This window comes from Megalobrama amblycephala, linkage group LG20, assembly GCF_018812025.1.
Source record: "Megalobrama amblycephala isolate DHTTF-2021 linkage group LG20, ASM1881202v1, whole genome shotgun sequence".
NCBI classification, from domain to species: domain Eukaryota; kingdom Metazoa; phylum Chordata; class Actinopteri; order Cypriniformes; family Xenocyprididae; genus Megalobrama; species Megalobrama amblycephala.
The window spans coordinates 10,804,998-10,817,870 of record NC_063063.1 but is presented as its reverse complement, the minus strand read 5'-3'; the positions used below and the strand labels follow the sequence as shown (position 1 = coordinate 10,817,870).

General features: G+C 34.6%; 1 long non-coding RNA gene across 1 annotated transcript; it reads right to left on the bottom strand.

Moving 5' to 3' along the window:
- Nucleotides 1-885: 885 nt before the first annotated feature.
- On the bottom strand, nucleotides 886-2,094 carry LOC125255950. Its single transcript, XR_007182033.1, has 4 exons — nucleotides 2,045-2,094; nucleotides 1,576-1,599; nucleotides 1,385-1,438; nucleotides 886-1,300 (listed from the first exon to the last, which is right to left on the bottom strand). It is a non-coding gene; the product is annotated as an uncharacterized LOC125255950 (long non-coding RNA).
- Nucleotides 2,095-12,873: the final 10,779 nt, after the last annotated feature.

Here is a 12,873-nt window from a genome sequence, read left to right as displayed (position 1 = left end):
TCAACACAGGGACAGGAGAGGTGTCAGTCAATAAATGGGAAAACAAAGTAAGTTACATTACTTATTTGAAAAAGAAACAGATATTTTGTTGTAAATTTAAAAGTAATGATTACTTTTTTTGTTACTTGAATAAGTAATCTGATTACGTAACTCATGTTACTTGTAATTCATTACCCCCAACACTGCCTTAAAGGGGTCTCAGAAAGTGAAGGACCAGCAAAAATCCTCAATTTACTCTCTTTGCTCTCTCTCTGATGGTTTAAAACTCAAACTCACAAAATAGTACCTTTAATTTTTAATCATTTTTCTTATTTTTTTACAAAAATAGTTGTACAAGTAACACACTCTAAATAAGTGATAGACATGCAGAAAGACTTTAAATGATCTTTTTGGGTGAACCAAACACTATACAAACCTTTAAATGCAAATAATTCAGAAATTTGACTTAGAGGGACTGTGATGACTGTGATGGTTATCACTAAGACGGTTGTAACAGGGATTCAATCACTGTATGTAATTTCTAAATTGAAGGATTTATAACCAAAGTCCCTTTAAGACAAGTCATTTCACTTCGGCAGCCATCTTTGAAATGCCTCTCAGGCATTCAAGTGCAGCTCCTATCTCTTTGAATGGGGAAACATCAAATTCTCCAAAGCTGTTTGCCAAGCTGTCGATTAAATTTCATATTTGAAATCACCAGTGAAATCTGACAACAACTGTCTCATAAATTTTGTTTCTAAATGTTCAAACCATGACAAAAAAAAATATTTTTCAGGCTGGCATCATGCTAATGCACAACCCTAAGTGTGCATCTCAATAGGAAGCGCGTGTCTGACTGTTTCTATAGGAACCGGAGCTTCTAACGGTCCGCTGCAGTGACGCAATGACTTTACCAATTGGCGATTGGCTCTTATTTAGAAGGCGGGACTTATTCCGCCATATTGCGCGTTGCACTTTCCCCCATTCAAAACTATACGAGTGATGCGTCTTGTGTTATTCTATAGGCTTTGGTTATAACTGACCCCCATGTTACAACTATGTCTGATCTCCCCCATACAGAATCTTTTCTAGTAAACTTTTAGATTTTGTTTTATAGACTAACATGCAAAAATCATCATCAAATCTTTTAAAAGGAAGCCTATAGATTATACTAGGTTCACCAGATTACTATTAGACAGTGTTCAAAGTCTCTTTTTTTTCCAGGAGAAAAATAAAAATTTTCAAGATTTATTTTATTTAGATCACATACCTCCCCTCTGCTTTAATGCATGTTGGTTCATTGTTCCCATGCCTGTTCCACCTTATAACAATAGAAAAATATATGTTAAAAAAGGAAAACCTGATTATATACTTATGCTACAGTATAAGCAATTAAAGCTCATACCATATGGGGGATGACCTCCATATCCAGGCTTATTTTGTGCACTTCCATAAGCACCTGAAAGACAGCATACAGGTGTATGAAGATCTTATTCAAATTTAGGAACTGTTTCACTAAATGATATTGTACATTACATATCACATGCTGCATTCCATGGATTGGTTGCTTTTACTTTACACATGGTTTGGGCTTACCTGTACCTTTGTTTGCAGGATAACCTGTTAATAAAAAGAAAATATTTAAATAAACTTAAAAATCCATCCATCCATCCATTAAATAAAAGGTCCAAATGTACATATACAAGCATATCAAGAGACAAAGACAGCAAAATCATAAGTTTCCTTAAGATGTAAATAAAATGCAAATATAATTCATTTTATAAAATAAACAAAACTGCTGTACATACACACAAACAAACAAACAGATATGCTAAATATAAAATATTTCAGCAAAACAAGCAAAATTATATAAAACTTGAGATAAATCAGTAATGTTTTATTCACATCACATTTTAAATGTTATGGAATATTTATTATTTTTTTCTCTACTTTTTAGTGTAACTTCTTGTTTTGAAGCAAACCGATTTTTAATTTCTAAAGAAGAAAGAAAATCAGTCCAAACAGATCAAAAACCATGTATAGTATAAATTCTGTTCTTGCTCACCATTTCCTTTCATATTTGCTGAGTTGCTATTTGGACCCAAACCATAACCTGAAAATACAGGGTTTTTTTTTTTTTTTTAGTTATTGCATTTTTCTAAGCTGAATATTTACAAAAGCAGAAAATCATGTTAAAAATTGCATGATAATATCACAGACTTGGATTAGTTCCGAATAACTAATGGAAATAGGCATGCACTGAAACTGTTGTTTACATCAACATAGAAAGATTGATATTACCTCCTGGTGACATTTGTCCTGCACCGCCATTTGGATTTTGAGGTTGGTACCCTTAAATAATAATAATAATAATAATAATAATAATAATAAAAAGTACTGTCAGAGCATAAACTGTACATGACAATATTCAATTGAACTTGAAGAAATCACAAAAATTTAAATACGAAAAATTAATGTTAACAAATATTTTCATTTGTAAATCCATTGTTGGTTTAGAATGTATACAGAAACATCACTGTTCAATACAGCTTTGCTATATAAAACTACAGTATATCAATAAATTGCTTTATACTTTTGTCATTTGAAGTTCATGATGGATCTATTATGACACCGTTTCCATTAACATTTTCACAGGTAACGTGAACAAATAAAACCTGCTGCATCATACTGTTGTCTAAATATTCTTAGGTACATGGGGGAATAGACAGTTCCTGGAGACAGCTGGGGCAAGAGTATCAGCTGAGCAATTCTGTGCAGGTAATAAAATCATATTCTCACTGGAAGATGTTAGATTCCAGCATTGCAGGAGAACCTCACTCACTTTGCTTTGGTGTTAAGAAGCCCTTGGCAAGGAAAAGATGTTTCACAAAATAGTGAGAAGTTTCCAGGAATTGAAATGCACAACATGGAGATATTGGAATTTGTTAATATGTGTGGGCTAATTATGGGAAAAATAGTATTAATGAAAATAGAAAAAGAGTTTAATGTATGACTAGAATTTTAATTCATGAAAAAAAATTAATGATTTGCATATAAACATTTTTTTTAAACCAAAATCTAATGACCATGATTTTAACAGTAAAAGACTGTAAAAATGCTGTGGTGAAAAACTGTCAATTGGTTTACAGAAAGTTTCTGTACTATATACGGTGAATAACTATAATAGATCTAACGGTACATTTAATGTAATTTTATGGTAAAATACCGTTAAATTCACAGTTTTTGGAAGTGAAAAATAACAATTCATTGTAAAATTTACAGTGAAAAACCGTAAATTGACATTCCCACAATTCCCTGCGTGACACTTCACATTTGATATATTTTCGTTGAAATAACTCTGTTTCTTTTTAGTTTTTCTCATTTTTTTCTAATCAGTTATGTACATTAGGGTTTTATGTTACATCTAATGTTGTTAAATTAATGTTTGCATTTTTTAAATTTCATGCATGTTACCATGATGGTGTTTAGTGTGTGTGTGAATGACACTGTGTGCACCTTCTATATATTAGTATTGTCCTCCTCAGCTTGTGGAAAAGCTGCTTGTGATGAACTTTGATTCATCATGTGACTCTTATGTGTTTGGTGACTGTCAGTGTATTATAAAGGTACAAAACAGATATTAGTACTTCATTAGGTTGGTAAATTAACATTATATCAGTTAATGAAATACGTTATTTTACCGTAAATTTAACAGATTTTTTTTTTACGTTGCTACTGTATTTTTTACGGTAAAGTTCTGGCAACCACAGCTGCCGGTTTTTTACCGTAAATTTTACTGGGATTTTTTTTTTTTTACAGTGTGTGTTTCTTTAAGGGCTGAAACTTTATTTATTTATTTATTTATTTAAACTCAAGATTCTGTAAGTATCCTCATATTATTGCCAACTGTACTATCAAGTTTTTCCTGAATAGACTTATCGGACAATATAAATAAAGGTACAAACGAAACAGTCTCTTTACTCCAATTGATGCGTTTCCCCATTTGATATTTTTTTCCCTTCAAATGCTGAAATTACTTTATATACAACATACTGTGTTTCTGTTACTGTCTAAAGCACATGAATATGAGTCACATGATTGGCTGTCTGTTGCTAAGCATCCAGCATAACATTTTAACACTGCATTGTTTCACACTGTAAAGTCTGGCGCAGCAATTTGGGTTGAAGCTGAAGTATTTTGTGAAACATCTGCAGGGTTTAATAATGCTGGGTTAAAAAAAAAAAAAAAAAAAAAAAAAAAACACATGCTACCCCCGCTTCAAAATTACAAGTGAGTTCATCTATGGCTACTTTTATGTCTGATTGAGAAACTAGTCCGATTCAAAGGTTTACGTAGCTAACATTTTTCTATTTAATGGATTATTTGAGATCTACAACACTTTTTTCAATCTGACTAAAATGTAATTATTGATGGAATGATTGAGTTTATAGTGGCTTTTCAGTCAGAGCGGTTAGTCCGATTATTAACAGAATATTCGATTTCAAAATTGCTACTGAAACAATCACTTTACCGGCAGGATCATCCAAGTAGCCATACAGATTTTCTTAATTAACCAAATTTAACACAAAATAAGAATCCTTGTTAACGATCATATGGATCAAATACAGTGATTGGGGGTTGGCCATGCATGTGGCAAGACAAGCAGAAAAATCATGACTGAAACAGATGAAGAGAACACTCAGCTTCCACTAAGGATAAGAATTCACACCTAAATGGAACAAATCACTATGGTAAAAAACCTGTTAACTGGTTAATGTTAAGTTCTTCCCTTACTATAGACAGTGAGAAACTGTAATAGATCTAATAGGACATTTCATGTTAAATGTACAGTTTTTGGAAGTGAAAAGGAACAAGTCATCTTATGATTTACAGTGAAAAACTTTAAATTGACATTCCCACAATTCTCTGAGACACCTCACATTTGATTTAATTTAAATAACCGTTTTTAAATTCTCTTATGCACATTAGTGTTTCATGTTACATTTTATTCACCTTCTATATTTTAGTACTGACTTTATCTTGTGGAAAAGCTTGTTCATCATGTGCCTTTTTTCCTCTACCATCTGTTTTTAAGGTGGTTGCCAGTATATTATAATGGTTAAAAAAACCCAGATTTTCAGATATTATTACTTTGGTATATTAACGTTATTTCAGTTTTTTTTTTTTTTTTTTAAGTTAAGAAGTTAAGTTTAGTTCAGTAAATTTAAGGTAAATCTGTAAAATTTACTACCGTATTTTTTACAGTAAAGTTCTGGCAATCACAGCTGCCCTTTTTTGTGGGCGTGACTCACTCATAAAGACTTGTCACATCAGAAACACTGTAACTGTTTATGATGTTGGTTACCAGCCTGCTTGCACAACGGCAATCAAGTAAAAAAAAAAACAACATTTTACTTACAGCTACTATCACAAATAATCCATGCTATAGTCCATGGTTTAAGCTACAACATTCAGTTATTGAAAAGCCTTACTCTGGTCATTTCTGGATAATGGGAAATGTTATTCTGGTAACATCTCAGAAGTCAAAATGCTCAGCATGCTTTTTATTCATACCAATTATTTCTACACCAAGAACATAAGGCCAGAAACCTAATTTGTTCTTCGATAACTTTAGGGAAAAACTCCTCTAATTCTGTAGCAGACACTCAAGCAAATCTACAGTCCAATCCCCACACAGATTTTACGTACTAGATATGAGCATTGTTTTATCTTATCAGCATCCTTACCTGTGCCGCCCTGAAGTGTTACTCTTGTCATCCAGAGCAATAACATCATCCTTAGAAGTGTCCATTTCATCATTGTGGATATATCTATTTGGGAAAAAACAGGGAAAACAGAAAGCGACAGAACACCCAACCCAAAGCGTACAGGGAACAGCTCATAGACAGAAGACACATAAGTCCTCCACTGAGCTTTTAAACGGTTTTGTCCATAGTGGCACCTCCTCTTAGGGGTCATCCGAAAAAAGAGACCTCTGGGGCCTCATAAAACTTTATGTACCTCACCACATGTGCTAAATAACTACAGGGTTGATACTGACTGACACATGTGGCATTCTATTTCTTCTCAAATTATTGCTCAAATCAATAGTTCATGTCTAATCAATTATCTATTTGAGCTGTATATTAAGTGGGATCATGTAAGTTCAGCAGGTCATTATCAAAAAAATACACTACACTTTTCAATTTACCTGTATATTTCCTCTTACAGTTTATTATTGTCCGATTTATATTGTCAATTTTAAACCGAAATGCGTTTTAAATTCGAAATGTGAATGTCAGCAATCATACAATATATAAATGCATTTTTAAACAAGTAAGATTTTTTGCCCACATTGTGTAACGACCCAATCAGGTCCTTGTTCATCAGGAAAGCGTCTAATGTCACAAAGGTTGATTTTTGAGATAGAAGCTAAAGCAAGAACCAATATGGTCACCAGAGAATGTGAATGTTAAACAGAACAAAAATACGTCCATCCAAACAGCAGTTCACTGTATGCTCTTCAAATAAACCATTATATCTGCACTAGCTAGTGAAAAGACTTATGTCTGGAACAGAGTTTGAAGAGACACTGTTTATAGGTTTGACTTGCAGACGTAGAATAAAACCAGCTGACAGTCAGACACTATGTAAACTATGAGTCTTGTCACTCAAATGCTAATACACTTGAAACACAATGAACAAATACACAGGGCTCCAAGTCAATAACATTAAACAATACCAGGAATAGCTGCTCTGTTCAATGAAGGTAAACTGAATGACTATAGTCTTTAAAAAAAAAAATTAAAATAAAATAAATAAATAAAAATACACAAGATACAGTTTCGGTAACACTTTACAATAAGGTCTCATTTATCAACATTAGTTAATGCATTAGCTAACCTGAAATAACAATGAGCACCATATTTTTAAGGCATTTATTAATCTTTGTAAATGTTCGGCAATATATAATTGTTCATTGTTTGTTCATGTTAGTTCACAGTTCATTATAATGTTAACAAGATTTTAATAATGTATTAGTAAGTGTTGAAATTAACATTAACAAAGATTAATAAATTGTATAAGTGCAGTTCATTATAGTTCATGTCAACTAACGTTAACTAATGAACCTTATTGTGTTACCAGTGTTTCTAGTAATGGTATCAGATGTTGGAATTATATATTATGGTATTGGATTGCAATATTACCATGTCTAAATACAGCGTCATGGTAGCCTATCATATTTTTTGTTTTTACACAAATTTCACCTCTCAATAAGGCTGGATAATAACAAAGTCCCTTTAAGACAAGTCATTTCACTCGGCGGCCATCTTTGAAACCGCCTCTCGGGCATCCTGGGCATCATGCAATCACTTTGAATGGGGAAACATCAAATTCTCCAAAACTGTTCGCCAACCTTACAATTAAATTTCATATTTGAAATCAACAATGAAATCTAACAACAACCAGCTCATAAATTTAGTTTCTAAATGCTCGAATCATGACAAAAAAACTATTTTTTTAGGCTGGATCAAGCTAATGCGAATGCGCAGACCTAAATGCACGTCTCTACGGAGGCGCGCGTCTGACTGTTTCTACAGAAACAGGTGATTCTAACGGCCGCTGAAGTGACGCGAAGACTTTACCAGTCGGCGATTAGCTCTTATTTAGAAGGCGGGACTTATTCCGCCATATTGCGCGTTACACTTTCTCCCATTCAAAACAATACGAGTGACACGTCTTGTGTTATTATAATAGGTGCGTCCCAATTCGTGTACTTATGCACTATTCTATGACGTTTTTAAGTATAAATAGTGCGAGTAGTGCATTCACACTGAAAGTTCCAAAAAGAAAAAGTACACTTTAAATACCCAGATGATGCACTAAATTAACGGAAAAAACGAAGTGTGGAATGTTGGACACTTCGTGCACTCAACTGTCGCAGCTTTAATTACGTAGCGGAGGGGAAGGGAGGATCGGACTCCGTTGTTAAATGACAAAATAACCTTATACAATTCACGCACTACATGGATGAGTGCATAGTGCACAAGTACATAGTGTATAAGAGCATAGTGTATAGTGCGTCATTTGGGACGCAACTATAGTCTTTGATAATAAATATCTCAATATTTATGCATTTTTTGTAAAATGACTAAGGCCCCGTCCACACGGAGACGCGTTTCAGTGAAACCGGCACAAATTTTTTATCGGATAGGAGTTTCGTCCACACGGATCCGGCATTTTCGAAAGGTGAAACCGGTATTTTTTTGAAACCGGGTCCCAGAGTGGAAAAATTTGAAAACGCTGGCTTGGCCGTTGTCGTGTGGACGGGGCATAAAAAAAGATGATTTTATTTTGATATGAACCATAAACTAATATGAACCAGTGGTGAGGTCAGAAATCTCCAAGCTGGTGGATTCGTTGTGAAATAGGATGGACCTCTACCCAATGATATTTATAATTATATCAAAGTTTTTGAATGAATGAATAAAAAAAAAAAAAAAAAAAAAAAAATCACAATTAGGGCAACATCAATCTTAAAAAGATATACTAAATATAAAATAACAAAACAGAATAATCTTTCTGGACTCTGTTCTTTTACAAGAAATGTCTGAACAAACCAATAAACCAAAATGAATCAGGCTTTCCAGAGCTATGGGGTCTGTTTAAGATGAACCAATTCACAAGAAAAAATTAGAATAAATCAGGCTTTCCAATGCTACATATAACAGAGAGAGCCATTTAGGACAAAACCATTTACTGGAACAATTTGAACTGACCAAATACATATGAGAGAAAAAGAAGAGTTTAAGACAAACGGATTCACTAGAATCAATCACACATAACCTTTTTTAGTGTGATTTACACTCTGCAGTAAAGTAATATGATCATTGTGCTAGATCACTATATCATTCCTGCACAATGCATTCAAATGGAGGTGGTGTCCTGTTACATTCTTTTTCCTTTTATTTCCACAATTATTAGTATATCCCTGGCAACTTTGATTGTGTGGACAAGTGCCACCCTAGGACCTCATGTGTCCTCACCACTGAACCAATATAAAACGAACAACCTAAAGACTTATTTTTTTTAATAGATCCTAGTAATTACATACATTGTGTCATGTGGTTTCACTAAGGTTACTCAAATGTGTTTATTTTCCACACAGCGTACAACGCAGCATATTGCATGCCCCTTTTCTGAAAACAGCCTGAGATAACTTCTCAATATGGAAAGACAGCTCATGAGAAAGTAAAACAATGTGGGTACAGCAAAAGAAAAAAACCCTCAGTGTCTCACTTGAGGCTGACATTCCACACACAGGACCAAAATCCTCATATCAAGAGGTGAAGGAGAGTTGAAAGCTTAACCTTTAACCCCTGAACCTACTCTTTTCCGATTCACTTATACACATACACTGATATGTCGAATTACATCACCCTGACCCACCCCAAAACAAACAAAAACACACAAAGGAGTTCTCTGTGTTAGTTAGAATGAAGATGTGACTGATCTGAAAACTCAGTGCAGTAAAAACAAGCAAACACAGGCTGAAAGTAAAAGTCTTTTGTACAATTCATTTCTAAAATTGATTTAATTAGCTGGACAAAGAGCTAATCCAGTATATAACAAAAAATTCTAAATTAGGACATGTATAATTTATTCTGATTAAAAAAAATAATAATAAAAAAAAAAAATCGTAAAGAAAATAAGAATGATTCTTTCCCATTCAAAATGGCTGCCATGGCTGATAACCTAGAACTTAGAAAAATGTGGGCTTTCAAGTGTGAAATAGTAGCGTGCTTACTGCACGACAGTTAAACATGGAGGCGCCGGTGCAATCACTTGCATTTAAAATTCTCAGTCATTTGTGGTCAAACAGATAAGAGTAATACACCTTTTGAATCTGTGAAGAGTCTATTTTTATTTGTGTGCACTCACAATAACAAAATGTTGTGCTTTTTTTAGAACGTTTTGCAAACGGGGTGCGCCTTCTGCCACCTCTCTCTGTGAACTTGAGCACGCCGAATAAAAAAAAACCTGAAACCCCATGTAAACTTGCCTGATAGGCAAAATATAGCTTAAATATAGAAAGTGACGTGTACTTTTAAATTAACCAATTCAAATGGAAAGACAAATATTTTCTGATTATGTAATCCATATTAAATATGCATATAGGCATGTCAACTACTGGGGAGATGACGAGTCAGAATAGTCGACTTCATCACCGCAGCTGAAAATACAAAAAACACTAGTTTATCATAATGATTACTTCTGCCGGTGCACTGTGGCAATTATGCGTGTGCTTGAACACTGATTAGGCTATAGGCATTAAAGGTTCTTTATTATGATTTATATGGTTTATTAATAAATGTGCGATTAGCCAACTAATTGCTTAAAATGTACGACTATTAGTCGACCAGAAAAATTTTTAGTCGTGGGCAGCCCTAGTAATTCATGGGGTTAATAGTTATTCCTGGAGTTAGATGTACATTTCAGATACCTTTGCTATTCATTAAAAACTAAGTGAAATCATTGTCATTCAATTTGAATTCAGAATGTTGCCATTTACATTATTGATTGCATAGTGGTACATTGTGTCTAGAAGTTAAGTTACTATAAAATGCACTCAAGGCCATGTTATATTGTGAATTAGTGTTGTCAAAAGTACCAACCACAATACCAAGTCGGTACTGAAAATTTAAAAATGTGATGCTTTGAGCGCTGTTGAGTGGATTTCGTAAACACCTCTGATTGGCAATTGTGCCCATGCGCTCATCAGATATTTCTGTAGCTGTTTCCATCCTACCTATTTTTCGTGTGCATTTTGGGATATCACATATAAAAAAACAATTGAAATGCCAAAATGCACATAAATTTTAAAAATGCACATAAAAAAAGCCTTATGTACTCAACTAAATTTATGCGATACAAAAACATGCACATAAACTACGATGGAAACTTTTACTGAATAAATTTGATATGCATAAAAAAAATAAAAATAAAAAAGACGTGACTTTGCAATGGCCTAACTGGACTCAACAACAGTCTGATCTTGTTGCACAACGTCTGAAATGTTGTTTTGGTCATTTGCCTGAGCAAGGTCTTTCATTAAAGTGGTTCAATATAATTCCCTCCCAGAAGCATCTCACAAACACTAAGCATCTGAATGCAAGAGAACATGACGCCGTTTATTGCAGTTCGTCTGCGCACTCTGAGGCGCAAGTAATTATGAAAATTATTAGGGATGTCCCGATCACGTTTTTTTGCCCTCGAGTCCGAGTCCGAGTCATTTGATTTTGAGTATCTACCGATACCGAGTCCCGATCCGATACTTTTATAATGCATAAAAAAGAATAAAGAAGAGCGAAAAAACAGATGCAGGATCCAGGAACAGTGCTTTTCAGGTTTTTCAGGTATCTAACAGTAGTTTTCAAGTACAGAAAATGGATAAAGTAATCAAATATAAAATATCACTGCATCTTTACTGTATAAAATAAATAAAGATCAATCATTATTGAAGTTACAAAAACTATTCAGTCAAGAGCAGTAAGTGATTTCTTTGTTATTTAACATTAAAAACAGGCACCAGGAATAGTTTTTTCCCCTTTAAGACATACACGATCCAGTACATATACTGTTACACATGCACTGTCTTTCTCGACTAATATACGTTCACTTAAGACATAACCGACTATGTTTGCTAGGATACTCGCTAAGACGGGCATGTTGACATAATTTCTGTATGAATTTGTCCGCTGAAGCGCAAGACTTGAAAGAGAACTCAGTATTTGCACGCTGACTGAAATAAGCGTGAGCGCGCTTCGGATGAGCGCACACAAATCTTCTCACAGCGCGCGAGCTCTCTTTCGCGTCTTGTTCTTGAAGGTTTAAATCAGCAAGGCTTAAATGAGTTCGTTTAAACACAGACAGCAACGTGTGCTGTTCAGGTCTCACCTGCGCTCGCGCGCTATCAACACCCGGGTGATGACGGCGACTGGACATTAGAGCATACAGCACTCTAAGTTAACAGTTTACAAAGAGTGACTGTTTTGTCCACGCTTTCTGATTATTGTTGTTGTAACGTTTTGTGCATCCATCGACTGAAACATACATTATCTGAACTCTGTCTGTCTGTTTTCCACGATGCTATTTTAAACAAACCATATTAACCAATAGATGCGTCGTCATTCGAGATGGACCGCGGTGCAAGTGCGTACCTAACCGTAAGTCTGGAGAACCGTTGCACCCCTAATACATATATATCCGAGTCCTGATCGGGAGGTAACGTCCGATTCCGATCGAGTCTGAAACAACGTGATCGGGCCCGATTTCCGATCACATGATCGGATCTGGACATCCCTAAAAATTATATACAGTGGCTTCTACTTCAGCAACTTCCTTTTTTCTTAGGATATTTTAGTGCCAGTTTATCAGGAAGTGACGATTTTGTTCCTCTTCAATTCACTGGATGGATTGTTCACAAATGTTTTATGCGATATTCCAAAGTTGTGCACAGTCACAACTTTGGATGGAAACATATCTAGTGATTGGCTATGATCAAGCGCTTTAAAACCATGTAGTAAATAGACAATGACGTTCTTCACCAGAGTGCTTACACAGATACTTGCTTGAAGCCCTGCTTTCAAACTGTCTAGGTTTCAAACACTTTTAAATTCAAATACTTCCGTGTGTTGATCATTGTAGCCAATCACAGACATCTGATGAGCGTGTGAACAAAAAGGCCAATCAGAGGCATTTACGAATCTGCTCAACTGCGCTCAAAGAGTCACATTTTTAATTTTAGTACCGACTTGGTATTGTGGTCGGTACTTTTGACAACACTATTGTGAGTAGCACAAATCAAAGGATAGTGTCCAAAAATTAACATCC